The sequence below is a fragment of the Vigna umbellata genome, chromosome 2, assembly GCF_029865625.1.
Source record: "Vigna umbellata cultivar VRB3 chromosome 2, Vumbellata_1.0, whole genome shotgun sequence".
NCBI lineage: Eukaryota > Viridiplantae > Streptophyta > Magnoliopsida > Fabales > Fabaceae > Vigna > Vigna umbellata.
Window position 1 is genome coordinate 10,398,915 of NC_142166.1, and position 15,805 is coordinate 10,414,719.

The 15,805-nt window shown below is 30.3% G+C and overlaps 1 long non-coding RNA gene across 5 annotated transcripts; it reads right to left on the reverse strand.

Moving 5' to 3' along the window:
* Window positions 1-6,279: 6,279 nt before the first annotated feature.
* On the reverse strand, window positions 6,280-9,744 carry LOC124824681 (uncharacterized). 5 transcript variants are annotated; one of them, XR_015784120.1, is made up of 6 exons: window positions 9,251-9,744; window positions 8,579-8,656; window positions 8,313-8,391; window positions 7,942-8,163; window positions 7,013-7,795; window positions 6,280-6,767 (listed from the first exon to the last, which is right to left on the reverse strand). It is a non-coding gene; the product is annotated as an uncharacterized LOC124824681 (long non-coding RNA). The 5 variants fall into 5 exon arrangements; XR_015784121.1 differs by having other exon boundaries at window positions 7,634-7,795; window positions 9,251-9,740; XR_015784119.1 differs by having other exon boundaries at window positions 6,280-7,193; window positions 7,634-7,795; window positions 9,251-9,740.
* Window positions 9,745-15,805: the final 6,061 nt, after the last annotated feature.

Genomic DNA, 15,805 nt, shown 5'->3' on the forward strand with positions numbered 1-15,805 from the left:
ATTTTATGAGTAATACTTTTAATATATCTAATTTATCTCCTTTCACTACTGATGATAAAGCTTTGGAAATGGCTTCAAGTCTTTCTCAAGAGGGAGAGAATGATGTAAGCATCAAAACCCAAGGGCATGATGAGGATCATCAAGACTTAGGTGGAGCCATGACAAGATGAAGGCTTGAGAAGGCACAAGAGACATTGCAACACAAGGTGATTCCTCTTTTGGAAGCCCAATTGAATATCACACACCTTGAAAAGACAAAGTTGATTATGTGTATTACATGGCTGGAGTATTACAATAAAAATATTAATATCAAGATTCAATCCCATGACCATTTAGAATATGTCAACATGACCACTAGAACATGTTATCTTTTCTGGAATGTAGGGATTGTATTTTTAACCTTATTGGAATTTAGAATGGATCGAAATATTTTTGCATAAAATAATTGTTGTTTATCTCTACTAGGGTTTTCCCAACATCTTGCAATCTTATCAATAATTTTCCAATTCTAATGGGTGTTATCCTCAGACTTATCAAACCTTAGTTTGTAACGCCTTCCCTTTATTCAGATTTTCTCTATTTTTTTTTTCAATCACTAAATATTTGCATCTAGTCTATTTAAAATCATACTAGAGTCTTACTCAAAATTTTATGTACTTAACCACCTTTATGAATCACTAAACTAAATATTAATTAGTTGTTTCATTATTTATCTTTTATAAGACATGATTACTTTCGTTATATAGCCACACACAAGAACCCTTAACCATTAAGATACATACATAAATTTTATAAATAAATATTTATGCTTTTATATAGAAGTCGTAGTAAGAGTCATTATTATAAATCGATGATACCTCCTTACATAATATTTAGTTGTTTTACATGCATCAACACACATATCCCATCAAGTGTTCTGAATGTATGGTTTCAATAGTTTGATAACTATTTTAACCATTTATACACTTTTCAATAGAAAATGAAAGCTTAATATTGCAGGCTTTGGGGAGTTGTATGAGGTTCTGAAAACGAAACCCTAAATTAGCTGTAGAGGCATCCAGGCAAGTACAAAGCTTTTTTATGGCTAAAGGATTGTTTGCTTTACTAAACTGCGAAGCAGCTCCAGCACAACATCTTGGAGTTGGAGTTCCAAACTCTGAACTAACCAAATAAGGCACACATGGAGCAAACAATGGCTTATATTCATCACATGTAGCAGGCATTTGACCTTCACTCCAACTTGTTATGGCCAAACCATAAGCCATAACAAACATGACCAAAGCAAAAACCTTCTTCACCATCTTTTCTCTTATTTATGTCAGCTTCTTAGCTTTCAATCTTACCAACGTGTGATTATCATTCTTAGCATGCCATTATTTATATAGACTTCATATTAAGCTTGAAATAATTCATATTATTTTTCTCATATTTTATCTCCTTTTTCCTTGGAGTCATACTATAGTTTAGTCAAACATTTAAAACTTATTAATTATTTTTGTGTTTCCTTTGCATCTTAACCTATTAATACATTAATTAATTACTGTTTTAAAAATATTATGGTCAACTTTTGTTTCAAGAGTTTTAGTTGAATATCAATTACAATGTATTTTAATTATTTATATTCTTGCTTTTTATTTAAAATAATTGTTTATATTAAGAATCTTAAAATTAAATTAAATAACATATATGAGAATGCATGCCAATATAATTTTGCATTGTTGTATGCGTTGACCTTGAAGTTGGTCTAAATCTGTTATTACACAGTCTCTTTCTTATTCAAAAAATATAATTAAATCGTCATTTTTTCAACTATAAAAATATTTGTAGTTAACTAGTAAATATATTAAAAATAGAGTTGACTCCGACTTCAAATTAGACTAAACAAAATTAAATTTTAATCAGCGATAATTTTATATAGTTTTAATATTTATATTTATTTAGGTTAATATGTTAATTAAGTTCACTGTTATTTTTTTTAATTTATTTGCAATATTCATTAAAGTTTATTTTAGTTTAATTAATTCTATTTTTTAATAGTTATATTTATTTTAATTAATGTAGTTAATACTGATATTTTTTATTTTATTTAATATAACTTTTTAATATATATAAATGTAATTAGGTTTAAAGGGAATTAGGCCCAATTAAATTCAACCTAATTAAAAGTTAATAGAAAATTATAAATATATAATTGTTACGACATTAATTACGCTTTTATTAGCATTAACTACTTTAAAAGATCAAACTTTAGTATCAGAGCACTTATAATAGGTATCTCTAGTTGGTTGGCGAACATATTACCTTAAAATGGAGAGTACGTAATCAGCGTATGAATATTAAAAAAGAAATTTAAGTGAACGTTTGACCTTACACTTAAAACAAATTCAATGACATATCCTAGTGTCAAAACTTGAAACAAAAGAAATGAAAAAATATGGAATAAGATTAGAAGTAGAGAATAAATAAAGACAAGTGAGATGAAGACTAACTAGATTTTTTTTAAGAACTTCAAGATATGATTGAGAAAAAAAGAACCGCACCTACAAGATAAAAGTTCTCATAGTTTACTTAAGAAATTCATTTCATTTGAAAGGGTAAAACAATGACTCAGTGTGGCATTTTACAACTAAGGTTTTAATACAATGTTTAATACAAAACGAGAGACATTCAAAACCCAAATTCAAATGTAAAATTTAAGAAGAACCACAAATGAGATGCACCTCAAGGCAAAATACTTATGATTTGATGTTTATATTCGTTTACCTTAAAGGTGGTCATGAAATAGATTTTAAAAATTCTGGTCATTCTAATCTACATCCCATAAAATATATTGAAAAAATAATTCATATCCATTTTAACTAGATCAACTATATTTAGATTTTCTCAACCCAACTTAAATTAGATTAAATCTAGATTAAATCTACTTTGTTAATTAGATTACATCCAATGAGATCGATCTAACATACTTGAGCACTAGATCCATTAAACATGAACCAGACCAACTAAGTTGGACCTGAACCTAGATCGACTTGTGTCAACTTGAGTTTGGTTTACTCAAACTTGACTTGGGTTTGGGACACCTCACCTCAACAATAGCCAAAGGTGACTTGAATAAACCTCGGTCTAGACTAACTTGACTTGACCTAGACCGTGTCAACTCAGCTCCACTTGAGTTTGAGCTCGATTGGAAGGACTCAGTTAGACCTTGGTCTCAAGATGACCCAGTTTGACCTTTTGGCTCGAGCCAACTCACCTTCACCTTCGAATCAAACTGACTGGTCTTGATCTTCAACCAGGACCGACTCGCTTTGACCTCTGATCGAGACCGACTCATCTCGGCCTTTGTCTAAGGTTGACTCGTTTCAATCTTTGGCATTGGCCAATTCGTCTTGACCTTTGGTCAAGGTCAACCCATCTTGACCTCCAACTTAGGTCGACTCATCTTGAGCACTGACTTGGGCTGACTCGCCTTGATCTACAACCCATGACGACTTGACATGAACTCTTACTAGGGATAACTCGGTTTGACCTCCGGCTGGGGCTGACTCAATCCGACCTTTGATTAGGGTGACTTCACTCGGTCTTCAGTTAATGCCTTTGACCTCAGAGGGCTCGACTCAACCTCCTCCTTATGATGATTTGGCTCGACCTTTGGTTGGGGCTGACATGACTCAACCTTCAATCGGGGTGACTTAGTTCGATGTTTGGTCAGGTCGACTCAACTCGATCTTTGATCGGAGTGACTTAGTTCAACCTTTAGTCAATACCAATTCGTTTTGATTCTTTGATATGGTCGACTCATCACAACCTTTATACCGAGTCAACTCGGTTTGACCTTTGGTTAATGTCAACTCAACTTGACCATCAACTTGGGCTTATGTGGCTCGATTCTTTAGCTTAGGCTTACTCCTCTCAAAAATTATATTGGGCCAACTCAAATCCACTCCTTGACCCAAGAAAACTAGATTCAACGTTTGTTTGGACCAACTTGCCTTAATCTTAAGCGATGACCAACTCGTCCTAACCTTCCTATCGAGCCAACTCAATTTGATTTTTTAGCACGAGTTGACCATGTTCAACCTTCGGCCTAGGTTGATTGTCTTGACCTTTGGCAAGGGCTAACTTGGCCGACCTCTAACGTGAACTGACTCAACTCAACCTTCAGCTTAGGTTGACTCAGGTTAAACTTCGGCTTAGGCTAAATTAGGTTGATCTTCGATTTGGACCGACTCGCCTAAACATTCGCTCGAGGCCAACTCGGCTCAACCTTTGACCTAAGTGAATTCATTTAGATTTCTCGACCCAGGTTGACTAATCTCAACTTTGAGTAAGGCCCGACTCAACTTGACTTACGATCCAAGATAACTTTACTTGACTTTTGAGTCAAGTCAAGTCAACTCAATTTTTTTGGCTTGACCTTTTAACTTCGTTGACCTTCTACCTACACCTACTTATCTTATTCTTCAACTTAGGAAAACTTGACTTTACTTAGACCGATTTGGCTCAACCTTCATCTTAGATCAGCTTGGCTCAATCGGTGGTCAAATTGGCTCAATCAGTGGTTAGATTGACTCTATTCAACCTTGGATCTATCTCGACTTTACTTGATGTAGTTCTTAATCGTTTTGGCTTAATTTAAACACAATTTAATTTTGGATTTTCAAAATCTAAAAAATATTCATTCTAAGTCTAATTAAGTGAATTGTAATTACAATTCAAATACATAAATCTAATTAATATAAATTTGAATTATTATGGATTAGATTTTACAATTAGAATTTTTAACCCAACCTTATAGAGAATGTGAGGTATGAAACATGTGATTTCGTACTTTCCTTGCTCTCCAAGGTACACCCGATTATTTAAGTGTGCTTTATTTTCATTATTGGTTGAGAATCAAATGCATTTGGTCCTTCATTAAACACATGTCGATCCAGGTTGAATTACAAGTAATAAACTAGAATTAAAATCCAAAAGAAATGCAATAAAAAGAAAGTAACTCCTAATTTTTATGAGATCATGAATACGCAATAAAGAAAACAAATAATTAATTTCATGAGTAAAAAAGCTATTGTCTTTTGTCATGTTTCTTATGATTTTTAAATGACCTTAGTTTCTTTTTCTTGTATACATTCATTAGTTAGACTTAAACTTAAGAAGCATGACATGCTTCCTGTAAATTCTCGTAGATTTAGCTTTTATGTACCTTTTGGATGTGATAGTAGTTTATTTTTTTTATCTTCTATAATTATGCTTTAAGGAGAAAACATAAAGGTGAAAGAACATAAAGAAAAGAAAGAAAGATAATATACTTGAGAACGATTTTCTTACTTTAGTTGTTAACCGCTACATCATTACATCATTATATAAGTAAATAGAAAGGGTGTTTATCTTTGTATATAAGGAGTATGGAATAGTTTTAAATGAACACTATGCCAAAAAACGTTTTTTATACTTGTTAAAAATGACTTTTTATACCTGTTTTTGAGCGGGTATAAAAGTAGGGGGTATAGAAGTATTTGTTTTTCTATACCGATCCAAGAGTAGGTATAAAAGAATGGTTTTACACCTAATGTTCGTAGAACAGGTATGGAAAATCTCACATAAATAGACTTACTTTTATACCTGTCAAAATTAAAATAGGTATAAAAAATGAAACTTTTTTAATACCTATTAGAGTCATAACCAGTGTAAAAAGTGAGTTCTTTTAAAATGTAGATTTGCATGTGCTACTATCCATATCAATCCCAAAATATAGTCTAAATAATCTATAACGAGCAAAATAATCAATATATTTTCTATTATTAACACATCTAAATTGTTTATAAACTCAATATTATATTTACCTAACAAAGTTTCTAAATAATTTTACCTAACATAATTGCACAAAAAATAGTTCCTAAACTCAAAATGTAATATTAAATAGTTCCTAAACTCAAAATATAATCAATATATTTTCTATTATTAACACATCAAAATAGTTCCTAAACTCAATGTTATATTTACCTAACAAAGTTCCTAAATATTTTTACCTAACCTAGTTACACAAAAAAATAGTTCCTAAACTCAAAATATAATATTAAATACATCTAACCATCTACAAAATGTTAAAAAAAATATCGCCTACTCCTCGTGAACATCCTGTTACATGTACATTGAAACTTGTAAAGAACTATTAAATAAGATTGATACTATGTACTTCCAAGACAAATAATATACGTTTTCTACAAATATTATCAAAATAATATAAAATTATAAAGTAACAGTGACCATGATCAATTAAATAACTAAGAAAACATATCATAAACTACTAAATAATAAAATAACACACGTCCAGTACTAGAGAACTAAAAAACTACACAGGAATTTCCTCCTGTTATGTGAAAAATGCTACAACATAGAACCTATATACAAAAATCAATTTTCTTAAACACCATAGGACCGTAAGAACTTGCAATAAAGAATAACATACACAATAAGCTTCCCAAGACTTGACAAAAAAGTCTTTCTTTTGTGTCTTGTACTTGTACTGTTAGTATGAACAGACTATTTTCCAAGATAGTTTGTCTGTCCAGAATCTACGATTGTCTTCAAGCAAGCGACATCTTCGTTTTTCATTATTTGGGTACCTTTGTCCAAACATTACATTGCAACATACCTCCAAGATCATCCATATGTGAAAAATTATGGCAAAATTTCCAAGATTTGGACAACATTATTGAAGACTGGCAGGCATATACATTACTTCAACAACCAATTATATTACTCTGTTGAAAGAAACGATGGATGTTAGATCAATACCATACTAAACTTTTTTGGATAATAATGTTCGAATTATATATAACTAATAATTAGCACAAAATATAGCAAAATGAAAAGTTGAAAGGTCAGTTATGTATTCGTTTAAAGAATATTGGACAATACAATTTTTTGAGACCACAGGTTTGACAGTGGTTTGCAAGAAGTTTTAACTGAAGACAAATTTAAAAAAGAATGGTCACCATTAATTTACCTGCACCTAGTGCTCTATTATTTCCAATGCATGTGTCTAAGATAATTCTTGTGGTTCGAAAAATACTGAGCCACATGAATAGGACTGATCCTAAAACATATCACCTAATATATAGCAAAGCCTAACTCTTTCCTTCTATAATCATACAAAAATTCAGCACGTATATCATTCTCTGCATAACCTACATGAAAGCCAAGAAATTCATGAGCACGTCAAGGGGAACAAAATAACAGTTAGAATATATGATCTATTATTATTACATGAATAAATTTTCCCTGTAGAGATTTTCTCTAAAACTTTAATAAAATCCATGAGTTTTATTAAAGCTTAATGCAGTAATTAATTTTCCTTTTTCAATATCCCTCTGGACCAAATAAAATTTCCTATCAAAATTTCAAAACTTTTAACTAAATAATTAGAACAAACTTTTTACTTTGGAATCTTTAACTATGGTACTTGGAATCTATAACTAGCTATACCAAATATAACAAAATTGACGCGCTGAATACGTCCATCAAAAAGAAGAAATTACCTTATGAGGAAGTAAGTTGAATTCCAATCTTATTAATTAAAGTTTTTAGTAAATGTAATTAGCAGATAACTCAGTAACAATATTCTTACGGAAGGTGGTGTAGCCAGTGTGCTTCCATTAGCTTGTTCTCTCACTTTTAGTTCCTTCTCAACTTCTTTTCTCTTCATCTCACTTTGGTGTAAGAGACCAACAAGTTCTTTTATTTGATCTTTCATTCCCTTAACTCCATGTCCTTCTCCCAGAGTTGGCACCTATTGTCAACACACAAATTCATAACAGTATACAATATCACAATTGTGCTTTGTTCAATTAGAAAATTGTTTAGTTATCTTATTTATAGAGAATTGAAGAAAAAAATATAATTAATTATAGAGAGAAAAGGTATAGGTCAAAGGACCTAGCATGTGCAGCAGAATTAAACATATATTGAAGCAAATTCTTCGCTTCTCCCAATGAACGCAATTGATTCCAGCGTCCACGATTAGAGATGGCTCTTTCTCGTTCTTCTGCCTCAGAAAGTTTAGAAGGTATTGCAACAAGTGAATTAGATTATATACTCAGCATGTTCTCAAGTGAAGCTATTCTGGTCATTCTTGCATTTGGTGACATGGAGGATGCCCTGGGAAATACAATTTTAAAAGCAGCCAGGAAAACATATGTTATCCATCATATCTTCTATGCATCAGTACCTCAAAGATCAAATATTTTTGAGAACTTAAGAGGAAGACTTGACAAATTAAATTAACTTGTTTTCAAAAGAAATAGTACCTGGCAAATCCATTCTTTCTTGGAGGACTGAGACCCTTTGCAGCAAACTCATTTACTTGCTTCAGCATGGCTAATTCATCTGCAAGGGCATCATGTCTGAAGATTGAGCCATAGTATTATAGACTATCCAATATAGATCAATCAGAAGCAAGAAGCAAAAATAAGTACTGGACGTGTGTTACATACACTTGGCTCTGTTTCTCATACTCAAAAAGTTACCCTAGATTCAAATATCATTATTTACAAGAGATATTCATAATTCTTACCATATCAGCTAATTCTCTGATAGATGAGATCTCCATAAGAAAGTCAATTCTGCAATCAAAAGAGCTAGAAGTAATATCCTAGAAGAAAAGTCAATAGTCAGCTTAAAATTGATAAGCTTTGGTACTTTAAAATTGATGCAGATTTGTGTTATAAGTGATCCCTAACCCAATACATGTAAGAAAAAAGAATCCCCATATCATCATACCACAAACACTCCATGATTCTTTGGTACATGTATATGTACATTGTCGACTATAATTCTAACAAGCAGTGTGAATTTCATGATTGGAAAGAAAACATTTACCATATTGGAAATATTGATGTAAAATACATGCTTTCTTTCAACAAAAAAACTTTTAGAGGCTTAAAGTCAACCTCAAAGACTGGAGTCAACAAAATCATTAAAAATAATATAGCACATGAAAAGTTAAACACCTGTAATAGACTCAAAATCTAACATATAAAACCCTAAAATAATCCTCTATAATCTCAAACACCTGTAATAGACTCAAAATTTTCGTGACTTTATCTCTTTCAATTCTCCACGAGAATTTTCATTTCTATGTTCAGCTTCTTGGTTTAGCACACAAACAAAGACAACTTACCCATATAACTAACACAATTGCAGTCCAAATTAGAGTCTAAGAGCAAAATAGGAACATTTTTTGTACCTCCAGAGAGAACATCTGTTGTCGTGGCTGTTAGTTGTTCGTCTTTGTTCCACTGGTCTTTGTACCTCAACCACGGAAATCGTTATGCCCCACGGCCTACCGTCTTCCACTTCCATTCCCTCCTTCCTCTTATTATTCTTGTTTGGCCGCGAAATCTTAGCGAGGTTGTGGAACTTCACAAATCCGCGCAACTTTGCGGTACAGAACGGGACTCAGAACGTCGCCATCTCCGTCAGCCTTGCCATGGATTCGGCGCTGCACACCGAGACAAGAGTTCTTTCTTCTTCGTTTTCGAATTCACCGCCACTGTTAGTTGGCTGAGGTAAGAGAGGAGCTAGGCTAGGGTTGAGGTCACCGTCGTGGACGCAGGAGATGTTGCGGATCTAGGCTAGGTGGCTACAATGGACACTGAAAGGAAGGATAAGAGAGGAGAACGAAGGACTAAGAATGAGAAGGAGAAAGAAATTGCATAATTCAAAAGAGAAAATATTAATCTACACCGGCTATTAGGTTAAGAGGGATAAAATAAAAAAAAATTATACCTATTTGAATCATAATCGGTATAAAATATTTGTATTTTTTTTACTATAATGCCACCATACTACTTTTTATACCTATTTTTATTATAACCCGTGTAAAAAAGTTTTTTATATTTACAAAATTGCCACCACACCACTTTTTATAGCTGATAAATTTTAAAAGGTATAAAAAATGTATATTTTTCACTAGTGGAATAAGTGCTGGTAGAATAGTTTATTTTTATTATCAGTTTTTAAAATTAGAAATTTGCTTTTGTTTTCTTTCATGTCTAAATAGGTATAAATAGTAATTTTGTATTTTTGTCTAATAGGCATGATATTGGAGTTTGAACATTAAAAGACAAAATAAATTATACTTTAATACACAAATTATTTATTTTTATTTGACATTATCATTTTTTTAAAATTATAAATATTTATTCTTTTATAATATTTATTTGATGAATACAAATGTATGTTATCTTATCATTATTTAAAAACAAATAAGTAAAGGATACGGAGTCTAATTTATCATAAATCCTAACCCAAAAATGAATGAAAAATTAAAACAGAAAAAAGTTAAGGAGTGATTTTCACGGAGGTGTAAAGGAATCATATAAAACATGACCTAGACTAAGTAACATGCTCTCAAATTTAGGCCAATTATTGAACATTTCTTTGATTTTAATTTGACTTTTAAAATTCAAAATTTTTCTCCTCGTCTTAAAGTATTGTTATATGCTTATGTTCATCATCTTCTTTTTGAAGCATGCTTTCATAATTATATAATTTAATGGATTAAACTTGTGTTCAATAATTATCTCGTGTTGTTTTGTTCCTGTTATTGTGTTCAAATCCTCATTTTACTCATAAATGCAAGTTTTCACACTATATAAGCTTATGGATTAAATTTGTATCTAGTTTAGTATATTTGAGATTCATGATTTTGTATTTCAAGTTATGAAACTGTAAAATTAAATTCAAGTTTCTTATCTTTAATTAAATTAATTTAAGTTAGACTCTTGGTCATCGGAATAAGTTCAATCCATGAATGTATGAAAGATGAGTTGATTGAGTTTTTGCTGGAACATTTTCTGTCTGCTATATATATACATTATCTCTCTTTCTCTTTGTATTTTGTAAAACAAATCTTTGCATGAGATTTGATGTCATATCAATATCATTATAATAAGGACAACTACATTTCTTTCCAACCATATTCATCTATCATGTGTCTTCATAACTGAATGAATTGCTAATTGCTGCTAAAGTGGTACAATGATGCAATCTGAAACTGTGACATACATGCAGTACATTCATCAGATCATCAAATTTCCTCTTCTTTTTTCACTCTACAATTCTGATATCCAAAACCATCACCATAGTGATCTCATGGAGCAGCAGAAGACACAGTAACACAGTCTACCCTTAATAACTGAATTCTGAAAAATTTATGAATACAAACCTCTTATTCATCTTTCAAATTGAGGCTATAATTCCGATAAACAGGTCAAACATGACAAACGAAACGAAATTAAAAGCAGAAAAGAGCCATAATGCAGAGGCTTTCCTAGATTAACCATGTACTATATATATCAGTATGTCTTCATACCAAAATGAAAGTCGTTCTTTTTAACAGATGAATAATCTTAAGACAAGCTGTTCAAGTTTAGTTTTAGAAAGTAAGAGTAATCAAAACATAATAATATTATAATCCTTGTTACTATATATACTTGGAGGAGAAAGAAATTAAGGAAATCAACTTGAAAGTATTCACCTACCATGAGTTCTGGACTGCATATGAATGAACACTTTTTCATAGTCTATACTATAGTACACTGAGTTTTGTCTCAAAATCTTTGTGGAGCTTGGCTTCTCTGCATAAGTGATCTGTTTTCCTTTAGAATCTCAGGTGGAAAGAAATGCTTAGTGTTCTGCAATGGAAAATTTGACACTGAACTGATTCTGGCAGAAAATGGCTAGATGTTTTATTGAATCACATGTGGAAAAAGAGATTAGTCAAGTTCTTCAAAAAGTCCCTGATGTTGTTTTCTAAGGTTCAGATCTTGTGTGTTTGAAAACCAAGGGAATGAAATGAACAGCAAGGACTGTTGTGATTAAAACAATACAGCTCCAAAGAAAGATGTTGTTTTGAATCATGAGTTGAGCATTCTTAATGAACCTTAACTCAGGTTACATAACCAAAGTTAAGTATAGTGAAAAACTAAGAAGACTGAAAGCAAAAGCAACATGATAAAGGTGACCTTACCATAATCATGGCACCACCTGCATAAAGGTACAAGAACATGAAGTGAATAACTTAATCAATCCATAAATTTGACCCCTTAGAAAGAAATTGCAAAAGTTACAAGAGAAAAAAGGAAAGGAGAATGATAATGTACTTTTATCTTGGATTTTCCCTTCATTACTTGGCCAAATTTTCAAGGAACACCAATATCTAATGACAAGAAGTTTGAGAAGGCTTTGATATGGTAAAGGAAAAGAAAAAGTATATGAAAAAGTGAAGAATTAGGAGCTCCCTTCAGTCCAAAACTACAGCAACTTGTGCATGGAAGCTTTGGGCTGCAAGGAACTCCCATTTCTGCAGCTTTCACAACTCCAACACATGTGATGAATAAAAGAACGTAAACAGCTTCATTTATACAAACTCCTTTTCCTTACTTGATTCAATAAGTAATGGTCTAAAAGTTCTGATCATTTCCATCCAATTTCTAGCAGTACCCCAGATAAAATTAGGTAAAAGAAAATGAACAAGTGTAATAATTTATAACTGAAGTTACCGTTACAACTTTCAAACCACTAAAAACAAAGTGCCTCCTTTTTGACAATTCTTGCTTTCATTGTTCCTCAAGGAGTGATTTTAGCTGCTTATAAGTAGCACCTACCCACCATAGGCATAGCTGGAAAATCATTCCCCTAATCACAAAAGTGCAACATAAATGGTTCCTGCCAACACTTTTTTTTTCAAACATATAGTGTAAAAGTTATAGTATTTAACAATATCTAAGTTAAAAAGAATAATATCTGTAGTACCATGAATCTGATAAATAATTTCCAGTGAAAACAACCATCCTATGAGAGTGCCTAACAAGAATTAACAACATTCTTATAAAGGAATATAACTCCCACCACTCTTTAGTGTCATTTCCCTTTTCCTTTTCCACTTAAGCTCACTGAATTCCTATGATGTTGTTGTGCTTTTCCAACCATTCTTACTATGTGGTCCTGTCTCTGCCTCAGAATTTTGCTGCATACACACACACACACATACAAAAACATATACATATATATTGGTCTGAACAAGGATTCTGAAAATCTCTTTAATTTGATGAAAGTAAATGTTTTGCTTTGTGTCCCATCAAGGAGTTGAGATGGGTCTGATGCATTCCTACCTTGATTCCTTTTATGACCAAATGATAGGAACTGCATTTTATTTCCAAAAAACTTTTGGGTCTTTCTAATTTTCCTTTCCATTTCAATGACTTTGATTAATCTGTAGCTAAACTTCTGAAAGCTCTCATAGTCTTTTCTTCTGTCACTCCACTATGAACTCGGTGTCTTTGCCTTTCAAGCTACCCTTTTAGATTGTTTCATGGTTTAACTTGTTTTGCTAAAATTATACTCATTTCGTATAGCTTTTAACCATTTCTGATTATTTTACTACCAGTTTATCAGAACCTACTTGCAGTATTAAAATATTCATTGTAGTCTTTTTCTTCTTTATCATTTTATCTATTCTTGTCTTTATGTCATTTTATTTTGAGAATCAAATGTCAGTTTTTAATAAATATGAAAGTTGAATATTCTATAAGAAAAAAAAACTTACACGTTGGTTGATTGTCTTAACATTTTAAAATAAAATAAATGAATCACTCAGATCTTAATTAATTAAGTGATTTTGTGTTCATTATGTAACTTATCAAGAATTAGCTTTACCGATAAATTTCATTCATTTCAACTTTCAATTAGCAATTTTAGCTTCTCAGCCAATATTTCAATTTTAATTTGCTTGTCTACGAGTTCTGCCAAGTACAAACATTTAAGTTTCTTTTTTCTTTTTGAATTCTTTTATATGTTCATATAAAATTTACAAGTCAAAATAATAATGTAAAAATTCATTTATTATTTCCCTTATTTTTAATGTTTGAAACTATTGACTAAAGAGATAAAGATAAAAGACAAAATAAATTAAATTCTTCCCATAACTTTAATTAATTAATACATAAAGCAAAATTAATTTTAGTGATATTTTTTATTATAGATCTTAAACATTATATATATATATATATATATATATATATATATATATATATATAGAAGATCTAATATTGGTCAAAAGAGTTTTGATTTTCAATATAGAGAATATAATTTTCTTCAAAGACATAAAAAATGGTATTATAAACTCACTTGCTTTAGATAATATTAGAGAAAAGAACTACTGTAAAACTCATAAAAATTACTTAAAATTTAAAAATGAGGCGTACCGTTAAAATGAAAATGAAATTATAAAAAATCATATATCTTCACTGGAATAAAATTGAAAATTTATACTAAAACTACTTTATATACCTAAAAATATTAATATGCACATAATTAAAAAGTGCAATTTTATTTTATAGGGAAATACCAACGGCCTCTTTAATTTGATTCTCCCTAGTTTGAAATAGCTTATAGGCTTAACTTTTTAAGGTTCCTTTCCTTTTCGTGCATAGGTTCATAGCCAACAAAAAGAGGAAAATTTTGCACATAAAAACACTTAAGAAAATGTACATTAGAAAACAATGACGTGACTACTAAATTTAGAAAAAATGGAATTAGAAAAAAGAAAACAACCGAAAATGACAACCATACAACAATACTACTTGTTAGAATTTGAAATTCAGAAGTAGAAGAATAAAACTTATTCAAGGATTGATCAACCACTAAATTAGACATATATGTTGCTGTTATTCTTCTTTTTACTTTATTTTTATTTCAATAGTAAATCAAGTAATGCATGTAATGAGTAATTTTATTAAATGTCATGTTAACATTAAAGGAGATCCATATATTGTATTAAAATATATGAATATAAATGTTCAATAATTGAGACAATTTCGTTAATATATCAACATGTGTTCAATATAATAATAAAATCAAAGGATTATACAAGATTCAAATGAAGATGATTTATTTAAACATTGATGCTTGCGTAGTAGTTTCTAAATATTTGAAAAATAATTTATTTCTTTATATCTTTGTTGATTAACAGTTCAGTCTAGTTGTACAATTACACAGAAAACTTGTGTGAGAAAATAGACCGGTCAATCCATGGCATGACTAACCACTTATTCTTTATATATTTTATATTATAAAAAAAAATATTTACGAACAAAGCTTATAGACCTAAACTTTTAGAGACTAGGGATGAAGATGTTCATGAGAAAATAAAGTAGAATGAAATATTTTATCTAAAACTAAAAAAGACATGCAATTAATAAGATAATATATAAAATAATATATAGTAAGAATAACATCATAAAAATATTGAGAAACCAGAGTATAAATTATTTTAGTAAAATATTTAAAATATTGAGAAACCAGAATATAAATTATTTTAATAAAATATTTAAAATATTGAGAAACCAGAGTATAAATTATTTTAATAAAATATTTACTTTTTCTCTTAAAAGCTCCTATTTTGTTGAGATGTATAAACATATGAAATTTGATAGAAGCCAAAAATTATTTAAAAAAGGAGAAAAATATTTTCAGTCATTACTATTTCACAAAGTTCAAACAAAACACCAAAATAAATTTTAATTTTATTAAAAAGATATTATAATATATAAAATAATTCATAATGATTTTTCATTAACAATAATACATCTAGAATAATCATCAATAGAAATAAAAGAATATTAAAAACCTAAATTAAACTTAATATGACTAAACCCCTGTATGTCAAAGTGAACTAAGACAAAAAGAAATATACGAAGAAAGAAACTACAATTTTTAGTTGACAAAACTCAACACA